The sequence below is a fragment of the Pongo abelii genome, chromosome 17, assembly GCF_028885655.2.
Source record: "Pongo abelii isolate AG06213 chromosome 17, NHGRI_mPonAbe1-v2.0_pri, whole genome shotgun sequence".
NCBI lineage: Eukaryota > Metazoa > Chordata > Mammalia > Primates > Hominidae > Pongo > Pongo abelii.
The window spans coordinates 58,030,202-58,049,719 of NC_072002.2; the positions used below are offsets into that span (position 1 = coordinate 58,030,202).

A 19,518-nucleotide genomic window follows, 5' to 3' on the forward strand; every position below is an offset into this window, starting at 1 on the left:
GCAAGACCCACTGGTAAATTGAAGCCAATGTGTTTCAACCATTCATTCTTAATTCTAAGAAAAAAAAAATCAAAAATTAAAGTTTCTAAAATTGGATAATGACATAGAATTGATTCATATAGTGTTTCTCCAACCTCCCCGCTATATCACCCCACCTATATTCACCCAACCCTTTTACTAACTCAGTAGCTTAGTTTACAATTAATATTGTTTTAAAAGAAATATAGATTTAATACAGATTTAAAGTTTAAATACATATTTAAAATAAAATAAATACAAACTTTTCTTTCTCCCCACATTAAAGCTTTGGAGTAAAGAACATTTTTTTGTGTGTGTCTGTTTGCTTGTTTTCAAGATAAAATTAAACTGACAAAAACATGGGTCACCCATTTTGGAAAAGAGTTCACCAGTTTCTTAAAAATTTAGACATACAACTTAGCAATTCGACTCCTAGGTATCTACCCAAATAAAAACACATTTTTAAACAAAGCCTTTTATGTTAGTTTCCATTGCAGCATTATTCATAATAGACAAAAAGTGGAAACAACTCAAATACCTATTGACTGGAAAATGGCTACAAAAAGTGTGGCACATCTTTTATGTGGTAGGATGCTATTCAGCAATAAAAATGAATAAACTATTAATACATGCTACCACAAAGATAAACCTCAAAAACATTATGTTAAGTGAAATAAGCCAGCCATAAAAACCACATATTGTACAATTCTATCCATTCATATGAAATGTCCAGAAAAGGCAAATCTATAAAGAGAGAAAATAGATTAGTGGTTGCCTGGGGCTGGGGATGAAATGGGGGATTAACTGCAAGGGGTATGGGGAATCTTACTGAGGTGATTAAATGTTCTAAAATTGATTATAGTGATGGTTGCACGACTTGATACATTTGCTAAAGTTCACATGGGTGACTTTATGATATGCAAATTATACCTCAAAAGAGTCATGAAAAACATTTCAACTTACGGGAAAGATAGGGAAGCAATATAGCATTAAATGAGAAGGGAGAATTTAAAGAATGGAAGGAGTTGGAAAATGTATTAAGGGCTATCATTAGCAAGTGGCCAAATTTATTGTCCTTAGGGAGTGGGTGAGGTCTATAGTATTACCTTTATTTTAGAAGAAGTGTACATGAGACTGTGCTAACCAAGATAGAATAGAGTGGTGTAACAAAGAATATCTTCTCTTTTAATCTCTCAAAGTGGTCACCACACAGTCTCTCTCTTTCTCACTGTCTCTTTCTCTGTCTAAATCAGTCACTCACAGCTTAGGTTAGGTTACCTTTGCTCAAATATGAAATCAGATTTCTTAATAATTAATAATGTTTGATTTCTCAAACATGAAATCAGATTTCTTAATAATTATTTGCTCCTTTAATGTTCTCGCTCCTCTTTTCTAAGACCATAGACTCATTGTTTACCTGGAGAAAACTTCTTATGGAAGCAATCAAAATCTGGGATCCAGATGGGGTAGACACTTGCTTAGAGTCTGAGCTCAGGAAGGAGGAGTCAGGTCCCACACAGGTAATCACTGATCTCCATTCCTTCGCTAACTTAAAAACCACATTAAGGCTTTGGGGTTTTCAGGTAGAGTCAATGGATTTTGAAAGTCTTCAGCAGGAGAATAGCATGAGTTCTTCCTAACTGTGTAAAGAGTGGAGAGGGGAGGGTATCTGACATCTTGATGATTTGGATGAGGAATTCTGCTCATTTGTTCTATTTCAGTGAACTAGAGAACAGTGTAGACATTAAAGTTGTATTTAGGATTTTTTTTTCATGGGGTATAAATTGGTTGGATATGAGGAAAACCTGATTAGAATAGTTGTATCTTTAGCTGAACTTGGAAAATATGCCTGTTTAGTAGGAAGAATGATGAACGTGCAAATTGAGAAGTTTGTTAGGGAAAAATATTATGAGCTTAAATTTTGATGTTGATGCTGAGATAACTATCTAAGCAGTGATTCCTTAAAGTTAGTTTACTAAATATGTCTAGTGATCCAAAAGTTGTTACTGGACAAAATATTTAAATTTGAGAGACAACAATATATAATAGGATAACTGAAGGCATGACCACAGAATATATGAGAGAATAAAGGGAGAGAATATTGTGAGAAGAGATGTTTTGACTGAATCTTTATGTCAGCTTCCATATATATATATACATAAGTGGGGAAGTATAGGTTTGAAAATAGGATTTGCAGAAAATTTTGGGGGCGCCTATCTAAATGGTGTCTGGTTTCTCTGTAAAGGGGAGTGGTAAAAGTCAAAATAGGCACTGGATAGAAAGAGAGAATGAATTAGCAAGAGATCACAGTGAGTTTGTGGGACTTTGCTGAAAACGGAATTGATGTTGGTGATCGTGATTTCTTAGCAGCATAAATCTGTTTCATTGTGTGGTTTATTTGTCATCATGAAACAGCTGTAATACATATTAGAAAAAGTGAAGAGATAAATGTGTCTGCAGTTAGGATTTTGCCTTTACATTCTAATGTAAGAGCACCTGGATCAAAAAGTCTAAGTTCTAGAAAACAGTAATTATTCTTCTAGAAGCAGCATCAAGTTGAGTTTGCCTTTCTTTAAAAATCATGAGAGCTTATGGGTACTAGCACTTACAAGAGTACTCTGCATGTTCCAGGTTTTCCGTTGCTGTGTTTCTCCCATTCTCCTCCAGGCTGAGTTCTTCCTGATCTAGATGTTCTATCCACATCCAGCCCTTCTGTGGTCTTGCTTTCTGTGAAGGATAGGTTACATACTTTAACTGAAGCCTCAAAGCCTAACACTGGCTTTGTATGTAACTAGTGTTTGACAGGGACTCCTCAACTTCTTTATAATTGGTGATGGCAAAACTTCAGGTTCCAGAGAGGGAAATTCTGTACATGAAAAAGACTACCACACAGAACCCTTTGGTGACTCTCAAACCACCACATGTCAGCGCTGCCTATGGCCAGGCTACCTGGGGGTCATTCTGTTGTTCCTCCATTAAATGACATAAATGGGGTACTCTAAAATAGGTATAATGGATAGCTTTTGTTGCAATATTGCATATTTAATGTATGAGGAGAAGAAATAGTGATTCAATTCAGTAATATCTAGCTATATTGTAATTTATTCCTCAGTTCTTCCCCAGAAATCCCTTCAAACTGCTAGTTTGCATACATCTGTGAAAAGCATATAGTGTGGAAAAACACTATATATTGAAGTGTTAGTTAATAGTTGTTAGATTTCACTGCCCCCAGACTTTCTCCTAATACAGGTATCAAGTACCTTAAACACAAAGTCTTATAATAGCTACTTTAATACTTCACTTATTTCTTAAGACTGTGAGGAGAAATTTAAGACTGAAATAAGCAAATGAGATTACTGGACAACCTTTTAATGGAATGATGGCGCCTCTGCAGATTGTCTGATTTTAAGAGATGAGAGCTTTTGTCTTTGACAAGGCTATATTTTACAACCATGTAAAGGTAAAAGGTGTCTTACAGAACACTGAGAGACAAACAAATTTTGTCTAGTATAGGTTCAGTTCACTTCTCTACCCACTCTAGAAGAAACCAGTTTTACATTCATTTGCAAATTCATTTCAATATTCCTGATCTATAAATGTGACTGTTCTTTGGATTCTCTTTTGAATTAGTTATTTTTTTTCTGGTTCTCTCCTGTAATTAATGAGTTAAGTCAAACCTTGGAAATGTGTCATTTTATATATATATATATATATATATGAGAGTCATGACTTTATCTTTTTTTCTGAAAATTATCCTTTAACAGGGCTCAAAACATTTGGAACATCTCCACAAATATTAAAATCAAAAGGAAATGGAATGGAATTTTTCCTTCAAAGTCCTTGGGAACATTTGTTTTAAAAAATGTATCAGTAATCTCCAAAGTCATCCAGGCTTTATCTTTAACTTTTAATGTTTAACTCTGTCATTCTTGCACCATATCTAATCCTAAATACTACATTCAAGTAATTGTGTCTCTAACATCTCTCCCTTTTCTCTCCATTTTTACTGCCAGCACCTAATTTATGCCTTTATTACCTGTCATTGGGACCATTTGCCTATCATGCAAGAACTACTAAGTTTTAGTTGGGCGGCCCGTGACTGTCTACCTAAAGAATGTATTTATAATCAGCCCTGTTATAGCTGGGCAGGCTCATGTGACTATGTTCTTGTCAATGAGCTATAAAGAGAAGTAAACTATGTAACTTCTCAATCACCTATGGAAAGAGACAGCTACTTACCCTTGGCCCCCCCATAGGCTTGAGTGTGGATTTGACATAAATTACACCATGCAGACAAGGACAACACCCTAGAGGAAGGCTGAGCTAAAAATTGAAGGAACCTGTGTCCCTAAAATGCTTTCTGGAGCAGAGGTATCCTGCCAACCTGAACAGTTCATCTACAGATTTGTTAATGAGATAGAAATCAAATTCTTATTTAAATTATTGTTTCTTTTTTTGTATAGTAGCTGAAACTATGACCTAATTGATATACCTATTCTCTGGTTTCCTTGCTGCTTCCAAACAACATACATTTTCTACTGATTCCAGAATCCTGTGTTTGAAACATTGCTTCTTTGCTCAAAAATTTTGATATATGGAAGTAGAAGTCTTCTATAGAATAGCATTTAGGGTCTCCATAAAATATGATAGTCCATGAGTTGGTTATAAGCAATTCATGAATAATTTTATTGAAAAGAGAACTTAGTAAATCAAGATAAAGGCTAGCAACAAAATGGACAGCCTCTAGGAAATCCAGCCTTGAAAACTGAATAAATTAGTTAGGAGCCAGGGCCAAGGATCATGTTTTGGGACAACATTTAAGTCCTTTGCCACTCTGCTCAAGATTTAAAAGTCTGGGCCAGCCTCAGTGTCTCACACCTGTAATCCCAGTGCTTTGGGAGGCTGAGGTAGGAGGACTGCTTAAGATCAGGAATTCAAGACCAGCCTGGGGAATATAGCGAGACCCTTTCTCTACAACAAATAAAAATTAGCTGGGCACTGTGCACCTGTAGTCCTAGCTACTCAGGGGGCTGAGACAAAAGCATTTATCGAGCCCAGTGGTCTGAGTTTGCAGTGAGATATGATCACACCACTGCACTCCAGCCTGGGCAAAAAAGCAAGACTCTGTCAATCAATCAATCAGTCAATGATTTAAAGATCTTAGAGAATTTCTTTAATCAACTTGGAGTACCTAGCAATACTTTGAGTAGGGGAGAGCAATGCCCCTTGATTTTCATAAAGCCTCATTACTTTATGTACGATAGGTAATTATCTGAAAGAATTCAGTATGTGGTTGTAACAGCTTAAGAGATGCTGGGCAATCTAAAAGAAAAACAATAGTTCATTAGAAATATTATGCCACATCTGGCCTTTGATCTATTCTTTGTTATTCTTTCAGTAAGTCTAAACTGCATTTATATTGTTTCTTATTCATGATCTCTGTTATCAGATCTGTATATTTTTGTTTGCAATATCCACTTTATCTCTAATACTCTTTTTCTAGTCACTTCATGTCTAAATTATATTTTTTAATTTATCCTAACTTTCAACTCCTCAGTGAAAATTTTATAATCTGAAATGCTCTTCTAAACATTTGTTTACCTCATAGTGTAAATATTTGCATACATTCTATCTCCTTTGTGTGAGTGTAGGCTCCTGGTACATACGGATTAGGTCTTATTCAACTCTGTACTCCCTACAAAGTTCAAAATGAAATTAACTATGTATTAGACATGCAATACACACTTGTCAAATTTATCAATATAAATTTACAAATAACAAGCAAACATATGTTATTCTACTAACGACTTTAGGAAAACTACTAAAGAAGGAAGACTCCTATTTTTGCCTTATACCTGAAAGGAGTTTATGTTCTTGTTTAATCCATCCTGTCCTCCCTTTTAGTGCAAGATATTACGTCCAGCAATTAAGCAGTTAGAGATTATGAGTGAGATGTTTATCTATGCCATTCAGAAACAACTGCCAACAATGAAAATCAGCATTTTCCCCCTACTAGAGCCTTTAGCAACTGCGAAGAGTGACTTACTGAATGGCATGTGACACTGATTACATTATCTGGTGATAAAAGAGTCACAGTTAGATAAAACCTTTTGCCAATGTGTATATTGCAACTCCAACCCAAATGAGCAAAACCCCCCTTCCCACTAATGTGGATCTTGGAGCAGTAGAAGACAGAGACTTCTGCTACCCTCCATCATTCCAGCAAGGTTCTGTTCAATAATATGTGGCAGTAATTTAGTTGTAATTAAACAAGACCTGATATATTATTTCCTAATGATCTCAAGTGAAGTCATCTCCCACTTCCTTTCCAGCACTTCTAATTAGGCAATAAGGGCTATATCATGAGCAATAAAGATCACTTTTCTGGGCTAGTGATGAGGGATTAGAGAGTATGCAGGGAGGCTTTCATGGCCCAGAGTGAGAGGCAGGTAGGCGGCAGTTTTGAATGGAACATCCTCCATTCCTCTTGCCATCTGCTCCCAAATTACCTAGGTGGCAGGCACTGATGAGGAACAAATTGAAACGAAGCTACAATATGAAGCTTGAAGCCATCAGTCACCAGCATAGCAATTTAAATCACAGCTTTATGTGCGTGGTTTCTTTGTATAATTATTCGTGTGCTTTATTTATTTCCAAGTCTTTCATATCCACTTGCTTGTCGAATCCCCAGGAAACTCAAGAGAATTAAAATAGGTAGTTAATATTTTCACTCTTTAATGCTTACAGAGCTCAGGGTCCCAGACTTTGAAGTGGCATGCACATTGTTGGAAGGTTACAGCATTCGTGACTGTTCGCTACTAACTCCTGCCACAGAGTCCACTCTAATGCTGTTTTGATTATTTTTTTCTGCAATATTAATAAGTAGAAATGCTCTTCTCTCTTCCTTTGCAGATTCTTAGCTGAGGAAAAGAAAGGCTGTTACCCTTCTTTAATTTCCTTCAGTTCATTTAAGGCAGTGGTAAACAAAGGAGACTCTGGCCCTCCATCTGTTTTTGTAATGAAGGGTATTTCAGTGAAAAGCTCAGCACTGTTAATAGTACACTCTTCTAATTTTGGATACTATGAAAGCTATTTCATAACTCGAGATTGTAAGTAACTGAGAGAAAGGCAAAAATAGTTCTTACGTATAGATATGCAACTAAATTTTGTCCAGTGGAGGGACATACTTCCTTTCTCCTTGTGGAAGAGCAAGTTTTCCTTTTATTGGCAGATTCATTTTAATATCTTGATCAATAAATGTGTCTGTTTTTTGACTTCTGCTTTGAGTTGGTTGTAATATCTGATTTTCTCATACGAGTTAAATAAAATCTTTAACCCATGTTCATTTTTTATCGATGAGTCATTTTTATTCTTTAAAAAAAGCATCATTTAATGGCAAATAAATTTCCATTGGGTTACATGTTGCCTACAGATTGTTTCTCACTGAAGTAGCAGAGTTGAGTAACTGTAGCATGAGCAGTTGCAATAAAGACTGTATGGCCAAAAAAACCATGTACTGTCTGACCCTTCGCAGAAAAAGTTTACAGACCTTCATCTAAAGCACATATATCCAGCCAAGCCCTATGCATCTGAAGGAGCCACCAAACTCCCGACACAGCGAGTCATTTGGAGAAAGCTGGTATATGGTGTTTTAACCTAATAAAGTTGATGAGAGAAAAGGGGAGAGGAAGTGAACATAAAGCAGGTAAAGTGTAGAAGCATCTTTGTATCTCAGGTGTGGCTTTTAGTGTTTTTTCTACATGTTCAGGCATCAGCATTGTGGCATAAATAAGAACCGGTATAATAAGCCTTCACTTTTTTCTAAATTGCTAGAAGAGCTACTTTGGTGTATAAGATTTGGTTTTGGACTAGATGTTAGGATACTTTGCTATGATTAGCTGTGGGAAATTTAGCAAATTTTTAGATTTCTTGGCTTGAGCTTTTTCAAAGGTATAATGCATACATAATTTTTGGACTCATTTTAATATTCTTTTTATGTTTATCCTTTAGAGAATACTGAGATTGATTTTTTTTCTGGTTGAAGCTATTTTCTGGAGGAAAATCAGAATAAATCAGATCAGACTATTTTGTCCCAAAACAGATGGAACCTGTGTTTAGAGCCTTTTATAAAACTAACACATTGGGTTAGAAAATCATCTACCGGCATACCTCAAATATATTGCTGGTTCAGTTTCATATCACGACAATAAAGCAAATATTGAATATCATAATACAGCAAGTCACGCAATTTTTTTGGTTTTCCAGTGCATATAAAAGTTATATTTACACTGCAGTCTATTAAAAAGTGTGAAATAGCATTATGTCAAATAAATATATATATAAATGAAAAAATACTTTATTGCTAAAAAATGCTAGTAGTCATCTAAGCCTTCAGCGAGTCTTAATCTTTTTGCTGGTGGAGAGTCTTGTCTTAATGTTGATGGCTGCTAGCAGATCAGGTGCTGATGGTTGGGGTGGTTGTGGAAATAAGACAACAATGAAGTTTGCCCCATTGATGGACTATTTCTTTCACAAAATATTTGTTTATAGCATGAGATGCCATTTGATAGCATTTTACCCACAGTACTTCTTTCAAAATTGAGTCAATCCTCCCAATCCCTGCTGCTGCTTTATCAACTAAGTTTGTTTATATTCTAAATCATTTGTTATCATTTCACCAGTGTTGAATGCTTCTTCTCCAAGAGTAGAGTCCATCTCAAGAAACCACTTTCTTTGCTCACCTATAAGAAGTAATTCCTCATCTATTCAAATATGATCATAAGATTGAAGCAATTGAGTCACATCTTCAGGCCTCACTTCTAATTCTAGTTTTCTTGCTATTTTCTCCATATCTACAGTTGTTTCCTCCACTGGAATGCTGAACTCCTCAAAGTCATCCATGAGGGTTGGAATGAACTTCTTCCAAACTCCTATTAATGTTGATATTTTGACCTCCTTCTATGAATTATGAATCTTCTTAATGATATCTAAAATGGTGAACACGTTTCAGAAGGTTTTCAATTTACTTTGCTCAGATACATCAGAGGAATCACTGTCAATGGCAGCTATAACCTTACAAAGTGTATTTCTTAAGTAATAAGACTTGAAAGTCAAAATTAGTTCTTAATCCATTAGCTACAGAATAAATCTTGTGTTAGCAGGCAGAAAAACAACATTAACCTCCTTATACTTATACATCTCTAGCACAGCTCTTGGGTGACCAGGTACATTGTCAATTACCAGTAATATTTTGAAATGAATAATTTTTTTTGAGTAGTAGGTCTCAACAGTGGGCTTAAAATATCAGGAAACCATACTGTAAACAGATAAGCTGTCATCCTGGCTTTGTTCCATTTATAGAACACAAACAGAGTAGGTTTAGTATAATTCTTATGAGCTCTAGGATTTTCAGAATGTTAATGAGCATTGGCTTCAACTCAAAGTCAGCAGCTGCATTAACACCTAACAAGAGAGTCAACTTGTCCTTTAAAGCTATGAAACCAGGCATTGACTTCTCCTCTCTAGTTATAAAAGTTCTAGATGGCACCTTCTTCCAATAGAAGGCTCTTTAACCTACTTTGAAAATCTGTTGCTTAGTGTAGCCACCTTCATCAATTGTCTTAGCTAGATCTTCTGGATAACCTGCTGTCAGTTCTACATCAACACTTGCTGCTTGACCTTGCACTTTTATGTTATGGACGTGACTTCTTTCCTTAAACCTCATGAACCAATCTCTGCTAGCTTCAAACTTTTCTTCTGTAGCCTCTCCACCTCTCTCAGCCTTTATAGAATTGAAGAAACAGTCTTTCTCTAGATTAGGTTTTGGCTTAAGTGTATGTTGTGGCTGGTTTGATTTTTTTTTAAATCCAGACAACCCAAACTTTCTCCAGATCAGCAACAAGGCTGTTTTGATTTCTTATTATGCCTGTGTTCACCGAAGTAGCACATTTAATTTCATTCAAGGATTTTTCAGTTGAATTCACAATTTGGCTAAACTTTGCATTCACAATTTGGTACAAGAGGGCTAGCTTTCGGCCTGCCTCAGCTTTCAACATGCCTTTCTCACTAAGCTTAATTATGTCAAGCTTTTAATTTAAAATGAGAGACCTGTAACTCTTTCATTTACTTGAACACTTAGAGGCAATTGTAGGGTTATTCACTGACCTAATTTCAATATTTTTATGTCTCAGGGAATAGAGAGGTCCAAGGAGAGAGAGATAGGCAGATGGCTGGTCAATGGTGCATCCAGAACACACACAACATTTAACAAATTAAGCTCACTTTCTTATATGGGTGTGTTTCATAGTGCCCCAAAACAATAACAATAGTAACCTCAAAGATCTCTGATCACAAATTACTGTAAAAGGTGTGAAAATAATGAAGTTTGAAATAGTGCAAGAATTATCAAAATATGACTCAGAGACATGAAGTGAACACATGCTGTTGGAAATTGGCAGCAATAGACTTGCCTGATGCAGGATTTCCACAAACCTTCAATTTGTAAAGAACACAATATCTGAGAAGCGCAATAAAGTAAAGCACAAATTCAATGGGGTATGCCTGTATTCCAACCTGCTCCCACCTCAGAAAGACTGAGCTGTTCGAGGTCAAGGTGAAAGGTAGCAAAGTTACCTTTGAAAAAAGGCTAGCAAAGGGGCCTTGGCTGGACTTTAGAGATCCTGGCAAGAAAATTAAAATCTGAATTTTATTTGTAGGGGTCATCCAAGAAAGTATTGCAACTTACTTTATCTTACTCATCTGTGTTAAGTAGTGCATATGTTGCTATCAGTTCAAACTCTGATGTCAGTGAAGTTCATTTTGGGCTCTCTCTACCCCCATCTTGACTTTTCTCAGTTACTCTCTTCTTCTCAGTTCTCAATACCAAGATTTCTCATGCTGTATTCTATACTGCAACCATATCTGCTCTGCCATGAGGTTTTTAAATCAGTCCTGTTATGAACCCTCAATGTCTCAACTACAAAATCAAATTCCCTTGCCTAACTTACACTATCTTCTTTTTCTCTTCTTTTTTCTTCCTTCTCTCTTTCTTTTATTTAACAATTATTACTGAATGCATATCACTAGGATTCCAGGATACACTGGTGAACACAAAAAAGTATAGTCCTTGGCCTCATGGATCTTTTAGTCTAATGAGAGAGGTAGCCATTATGTAACTCGCTGAGTTTAAAAATTGTAAAATTTCAACAGTGAACATTTTATGTAGAAGAAATACAAGGTGCTATTAAAAATAGGAAGGATAAATTTTATCTATTAAAAAAATAAAATTTTCCCTGAGGAAAGTACTCTTGAACTCTGAAAGGCCAGCAGAATATTACTATGTAATGAGAAAGAGAAGAGCTTTCAGGGAAGAGCAAAGATACATATAAAGCAGCGCTATGATGGTTAGGTTTATGTGTCAACTTGACTGGGCTAAGGGATGCCCAGATAGCTGGAAAAACATTATTTTTGGACGTGGCTGTGAGGCTGTTTCCAGAAAGGATTAGCATGAAAATCAGTAGACTGAGTAAAAAAAGATCATCCTCACCAATGTGGGCCAGTATCATCCATCCATGGAGAGTCCAAATAGCACATAGAGAGAAAGGAAGAATAAACTCATTTTCTCTTCTTAAGATAGAATATCCATCTTCTCTTGCCCTTGAACATTGGCCATTCATCGTCAAGCCCTCACATTTGGAACAGGACTTATGTATTTGCCTCCCAGAACTATACCATAAATTTTCCCAGACCTCCAGCTTGCAGATGGCATATCATGGGACTCTCAGCCTCCATAATCAATTGAATAAGCCAGTCACTCATAATATCTCTCCTCCCCCCACTTATTGGTTTTGTTTCTCTGAAAAACCCTGACTGATATGAGCACTAAAGAAATAGAGAAAAATCAGATGGGCTGTGGTGGAATGAATGAGAGACTGTGAGTAGGATTAGTCAAATTAGATTGATCCTATGACAATGCAGAGCTTTACAGTCCATTTACAGCCTTATCTTGAAGAGTGATTTTACCTAAAGAGAGGGTCTCACTGACTGTAGTGTGGAGAAGAGATTGGGGAAAGCCAGAGTACAGTTGAGTACATAAGTTAGTGATTCATTGCAGTTCATCATGGAGGAGAACTAGCCAACACAAAATAGTTCTTGTTACATACACAGCATTATTCTGAGATTCACTAATCTTCGTTCATGTTCCTCTGTTTTGTGGATGAGCAAACTGAATGCTGGGAGGTTAAATAATTGCCCTGATTACATAGTTAATAATGGTGGAGAGGGATTGACACACAAGAAGTAATAATCCAGAATTTATATTCTTAACTACTATACTTTGTTTCCTCTGGAAAATTCTGCACAATGGCCAAGAAAGTGGATATTAGAGGGATTTCCCCATCCAACAACACCACATACACACACACACACACACACACACACTATGTGTGTGTATACACACAAATACATATACATTTACATTCATATCCACTGATTTATCACATTCGAATGTCCCATAGTTTGAAAGTCATTAAAGACAGAAATTTATGGGACAGGCAGATAAAGAAATCAGTGTATGGTTTAAAAATACTGAAGAGAGAAGATCAATACAGAAAACGTGTTTACTGTACAGAAGAGGTCCTGTGGGGAATGTATTTCTGATTGTCTCAATGTGAAACCTCAGCAAGTACTAAAGGCCATTGGCCATATAGCACTTAGGAAGATCAATGCTTGTTGCATTCCACCTGGATTGGTGCTTACAGAGTCTACCCTGAGTCTCCCTCATAGGACAATGAGACCCATGTACTTGTTAGCTGTGAACTTATATCAAGTTACTTAACCTCTCTGAACTTGAGCCTTGTATCTGAAATGTTTCAATAAGATCTACTCCAAAAAGTTCTTTTGAAGATTCGAATACATGGCACATCTGCAAATATTTTAGTTTTTCTTTCACTGCCTATTTCTAACATTTTTTTATTCATTGACTGCCTCCCCAACTTAATTCCTCTCACACTCCCTCTCTCCTCTTCCATCTTTCCTTCACTTCCTATTTTGATTTTTTTCTAAAAATTTTTGCATCAATTAACAAGAAGGAAACAGATAAGGATTCTTACACTGTTTTGTTATTCTTTTCATCTATCTGTCCATCTATCAAGAGAATGAAAAATAAAATACAGTATGTACATTCTCATATTTGTTCTTTGATCAACTAGACTTACCTAAAATTATTCAGAAGGCAGATTGAGAGATATACAACACTATATTCCTTTTTTTTCTTTCTTCTTAAAACAATACACAGGCACCCAAATGTCATTCCTTTATTACTGTAAGCATACCTTATTTTTACTTTCAATTATATGTTGGGATTTTACTGAGGTTGTACTACTTTTCAAAAGACACTATTTTCAAAAAGGCATCTATTTCTTACTATTGGAATTTCCATTTTAGAACAATGAGATCCTGCTGGTGAACTTTTAAGAACAGAATGACTGGGTTGCAAGCACATTGTTGCTAAGGGAATAGTGCTGTTTTCTTAAGGATTTTTGTTGTTTTCCCATTATTTACATGAGTCTTGGCACTTCATCTCCTCCTTATTGACATCAGCACTGCCGGGGAGAACTGCTGGGAAATGCTGTATCTTCCTGGAGCTTCACCCTTTTACCATGCATTATGAATAATTGAATTAGTTATTCAAGACAGGATTTATGCTTTCATCAATGTAAACAGGCTGACCTCTTCACTAATAGGCCATCTTTGAGAAAGCCTTAGCTGCTGACCCAACCAAACATTGACCCGTAAGGTTTGAGTTTATTTCAGGAAGAAGCCAAGATCCACATTCTGAATTGAGAGGAGGTGACCTTCAGCCCTAAACTTACTACCCTGTTTTTAGACATATGTAGAAACTCTTCAAAGTGTGACATAATCTTAGGCACTTGGCCAAAGAGAAACATAAAACAACAACAGGGAAATGTTTTACTGTAAAATGTTTGCTCATTTAATTCTTTTAATTTTCTTGCAATAATATATTAAACCCTGTCTAAACCCCAAAAGGATATATGTTGGAAAAAAGTCATAGGCACCTTACCCTTAAATCTGGAACATGGAGAGAGATCTTTTGGTTCCTACATACACAGCCTCACAGGTTACATTACTAATAAATTCTTGGAAAAAATATCTGCAGATCACATATTATAAGCAGCTTTTACTTAGAATATATAAAAAACTCTTACAACTCAATAATAAAAAGTCAAATTACCAAATTTAAAATGGACAAAGGATCTAAATGCACATTTCACCAAAGAAAATACAAAAATGGCCAATAAGTACATGAAAAGATGCTCACTGTCATGTGCCAGGAGAGAAATGCAAATCAAAACCAAAATGAGATAGTACTTCTTACTCAATAGGATGGCTATAATCCAAAACAGGGTATAACAAACATCGGTAAGGAGGTAGAAAAATGGAAACTCTCATACATTGTTGATGGGAATATAAAACGGTGGGATCACTTTGAAAAACAGTCTACTGTTTTTGTTTTTATTTTTTTGAAAGATTAACCAGTGAGATACCATATGATCCAGCAAGTCTGCTCCTAGATATATACCTCGGATGTGGGTCCCTGAGCCAGCCAGAGAAGTGCTAGGCTGTCCCATGGGCCCCTGCTGCACTGGCAGTGGGCTTGCTGGTCTGGCTAAACTCCCAGAGCCCCTGAAAGCAGCCATGGGGCCAGCCCCGGGCCTCAGTGAATGAAGCTGCTGTTTCTGGAGCCTCTGTGCCTCCCAGACTCTTCTTATCAAGTGGGCTTCATCCCTGGGATGCAGGGCTGGTTCAACATATGCAAATCAATAAACATAATCCAGCATATAAACAGAACCAAAGACAAAAAATACATGATTATCTCAACAGATGCAGAAAAGGCCTTTGAAAAAATTCAACAGCCCTTCATGCTAAAAACTCTTAATAAATTAGGTATTGATGGGCTGTATCTCAAAATAATAAGAGCTATTTATGACAAACCCACAGCCAATATCATACTGAATGGGCAAAAAACTGGAAGCATTCTCTTTGAAAACTGGCACAAGACAGGGATGCCCTCTCTCACCACTCCTATTCAACGTAGTGTTGGAAGTTCTGGCCAGGGCAATCAGGCAGGAAAAAGAAATAAAGGGTATTTAAGCAGGAAAAGAGGAAGTCAAATTGTCCCTGTTTGCAGATGACATGATTGTATGTTTAGAAAACCCCATTGTCTCAGCCCAAAATCTCCTTAAGCTGATAAGGAACTTCAGCAAAGTCTCAGGATACAAAATCAATGTGCAAAAATCATAAGCATTCTTATACACCAATAACAGACAAACAGAGAACCAAATCATGAGTGAACTCCCATTCACAATTGCTTCAAAGAGAATAAAATACCTAGAAATCCAACTTACAAGGGATGTGAAGGACCTCTTCAAGGAGAACTACAAACCACTGCTCAACAAAACAAAAGAGGACACAAAACAAAAGAGGACACAAAACAAATGAAAGAACATTCCATGCTCATGGATAGGAAGAATCAATATCGTGAAAATGGCCATACTGCCCAGGGTAATTTATAGATTCAATGCCATCCCCATCAAGCTACCAATGACTTTCTTCACAGAATTGGAAAAAAACTACTTTAAAGTTCATATGGAACCAAAAACAAGCCCACTTTGCCAAGACAAAAGCCAAAAGAACAAAGCTGGAGGCATCACGCTACCTGACTTCAAACTATACTACGAGGCTACAGTAACCAAAACAACGTGGTACTGGTGCCAAAACAGAGATATAGACCAATGGAACAGAATAGAGCCTCAGAAATAATACCACACATCTACAACCATTTGATCTTTGACAAACCTGACAAAAACAAGCAGTGGGGAAAGAATTCCCTATTTAATAAATCGTGCTGGGAAAACTGGCCAGCCGTATGTAGAAAGCTGAAACTGGATCCCTTCCTTACACCTTATACAAAAATTAATTCAAGATGGATTAAAGAGTTAAAGACCTAAAACCATAAAAACCCTAGAAGAAAACCTAGGCAATACCATTCAGGACATAGGCATGGGCAAGGACTTCATGTCTAAAACACCAAAAGCAATGGCAACAAAAGCCAAAATTGACAAATGGGATCTAATTAAAGATCTTCTGCACAGCAAAAGAGACTACCATCAGAGAGAACAGGCCACATACAGAATGGGAGAAAATTTTTGCAATCTACCCATCTGACAAAGGGCTAATATCCAGAATCTACAAAGAACTCAAACAAATTTACAAGAAAAAAAACCAACCCCATCAAAAAATGGGAGAAGGATATGAACAGACACTTCTCAAAAGAAGACATTTCTGCAGCCAACAGACACATGAAAAAATGCTCATCATCACTGGCCATCAGAGAAATGCAAATCAAAACCACAATGAGATACCATCTCACACCAGTTAGAATGGCAGTCATTAAAAAGTCAGGAAACAACAGGTGCTGGAGAGGATGTGGAGAAATAGGAACACTTTTACACTGTTGGTGGGACTGTAAACTAGTTCAACCATTGTGGAAGACAGTGTGGCGATTTCTTAAGGATCTAGAACTAGAAATACCATTTGACCCAGCCATCCCACTACTGGGTATATACCCAAAGGATTATAAATAATGCTGCTATAAAGACACATGCACACGTATGTTTATTGCACCACTATTCACAATAGCAAAGACTTGGAACCAACCCAAATGTCCATCAATGATAGACTGGATTAAGAAAATGTGGCACATATACATCATGGAATACTATGCAGCCATAACAAAGGACGAGTTCATGTCCTTTGTAGGGACATGGATGAAGCTGGAAACCATCATTCTCAGCAAACTATCCCAAGGACAAAAAACCCAATACCACATGTTCTCACTCATAGGTGAGAATTGAGCAATGAGAATACTTGGACACAGGGCCCCGTCATGGGGTGGGAGGAGTGGGGAGGGATAGCATTAGGAGGTATACCTAATGTAAATGACAAGTTAATGGATGCAGCACACCAACATGGCACATGTATACATATGTAACAAACCTGCACGTTGTACACATGTACCCTAGAACTTAAAGTATAATAATAAAACAAAATTTTGAAACCTATATCCACATAAAAACGTACAGTGAATATTTGCAGGAGCATTACTCATAATAGCAAAAAAAAAAAAAAAATAGAAACAACCCAAGTGTTCATCAAATGATAAAAGGAGAAATAAAATTTATTATATCCACATAATAGAATATTATTCAGCAATAAGAAAGAATGAACTACTGATACATACTATAAGGATGAACCTTGAAAACATTATGCTAGGTATTAAAAACTGGTCATGAAAAAACATATTTTATAACCTTATGTATATGAAATGACCAAATAATCACTTTTAAGAGACAGAAAATAGACTAGAGTTTGCCTAGGTCTGGGCAGATTGAGTACAAATGAGTAATGACTGCTAATGTGTATAAGATTTCTTTGCAGGATGATAATATTTTTTTAAAAAGTTGTGATAAGGTTTGCATGATTCTGAGTACACTAAAAAACATTGAATGTAGACTTCAAGTGGGTGAATTGCATGATTTTTATCTTAAAATATAAATATATGTGTGTGTATACACACACATGCACACAAACACACATATGTAAGAGAGAAAAAGTAATCCCTTTCCTCAGCCATCACAAGGTTCATGGCTGACACTCCTGTAATGAAAGTCAGAGTAATAAGGTAGGGAAAAGCATAACGAATTAATTTAGCAAAGTCTTTTGTAAAGGTTAGTCAAATAGTTTTTTATTTGCATGTAGAAAAACATAGTAATCCAAGTGAAAAATATAAGAAGGTTACAATGATGGTAAGATAAATTTATGTATGATAGATGCTTAATGAGTTGGGCAGTAGTTAAGATTATTAGGAGTCAAAGGATACAAAATTTTATGGCTGGGCACGGTGGCTCATGCCTGTAATTCCAGCACTTTGGGAGGCTGAGGGCAGGTGGATCACAAGGTTAGGAGTTCAAGATCACCCTGGCCAAGATAGTGAAACCCTGTCTCTACTAAAAATACAAAAATTAGCTGGGTGTGGTGGCGGGCACCTGTAATCCCAGCTACTCGGGAGGCTGAGACAGGGAATTGCTTGAATCCAGGAGGCAGAGTTTGCAGTGAGCAGAGATCGCGCCGCTGCACTCCAGCATGCGCGACAGAGCAAGACCCCATCTCAAAAAAAAGTATATATATGTTTAGACAGAATAAATTCAAGAGATCAATTGTACAACATGATGACTGTAGTTAACAACAAGGTATTTTATACTTGAAAATTACCAAGAAAATAGATTTTAAGTATTCTCACTGCAAAAAAATAAGTATGTGATGCAATACATATGTTAATTAGCTTGATCTAGCTATTCTATAATGTATGTGTATTTCAAACATCAACGTATACCATATATATAATTTCAGCTTGTCAATTTAAAAATAATGAATAAAAATAATTCTAACATATGGGCCAAAAAATTATTATTAGGGATTTTTCCTAAGCTTTTAAGTTTGACACTGTGAAAAGCAAACATATCTATCTTACTACAAAATTTCTCTTATGGCCACAGTTAAAGGCAGAATCTTGAGCTATAGGAAATACCGGCATGATCTAGTCTTAAGTGACACAGGAAGTCTTCAAAAATATACAACCAAAGATCAAGGAAAAATATATTTTTATATTAATTCAAATGCTAATTCTAATGAAAGAATGAATAGTTTTGGAGAAACATGATTGGACTGAAAGAGGTATGGCTTAATGGTAATAAACTAGGTTGGTGGGCCAATTTGGGGGAACCCAGCAAGGCTGGACCAGGAATGTTGCGTATTTCATTACTGTAGCCTGTCTGCCAGTAACAGGGCCTGACACCTAGTAAGTGGTTAGTGCTTGTTGAGTGAATGAATGTCCTCACTAAGGAAAGCTTAACTTCCTTACTATACTATACTCACCATCCTGTAGGAGGCAGCTGAGACTAGCCTGTCAATGGTGGGCAGTGATTTTGCAATATTTATGTTTGAATCCTCTAATAAATTATCTCCCAGTTTGCACAGGTATTGGTTGAGGAAGTACAAACACAAATTCTATTATTAAAAGTTATGTGAACTTTTCTTTACACCACAGCCAGCATAGTAAGTAGCAAAGTAGCAAAAGTGTGAATTGTTAACTTTGAAGTTCCAGTTTTCTCAGAAAGGTGACTTTTTGCCTCTAGGGACTTCATTCACTCAGGATGTTTCAGGTATATGGAAGGGAATCATGTAGGGGTGTGTGTGTGTGTGTGTACATGAATCTACACATGTCCATGTTTGTGTGTGCATGTGTATGTGAGATAGTAGGTAAGTCAAGCTTTTGACAGATCACTTGTTTTTGCAACCACCACTTCAGATAAATTCGTTACCACTATGATGTTAGAAGTGTTGGGCTAACTATTCAATTCT

The 19,518-nt window shown here is 36.4% G+C and overlaps 1 long non-coding RNA gene across 1 annotated transcript in view; it reads right to left on the bottom strand.

Moving 5' to 3' along the window:
• Positions 1-340: 340 nt before the first annotated feature.
• Positions 341-19,518, bottom strand: part of LOC129051557 (uncharacterized) — a 38,312-nt gene continuing 19,134 nt past the window's right edge. Inside the window, exon 3 of the long non-coding RNA XR_008515926.2 lies at positions 341-2,745. This is a non-coding gene — a long non-coding RNA (uncharacterized LOC129051557). The remainder of the gene's footprint in view (positions 2,746-19,518) is intronic.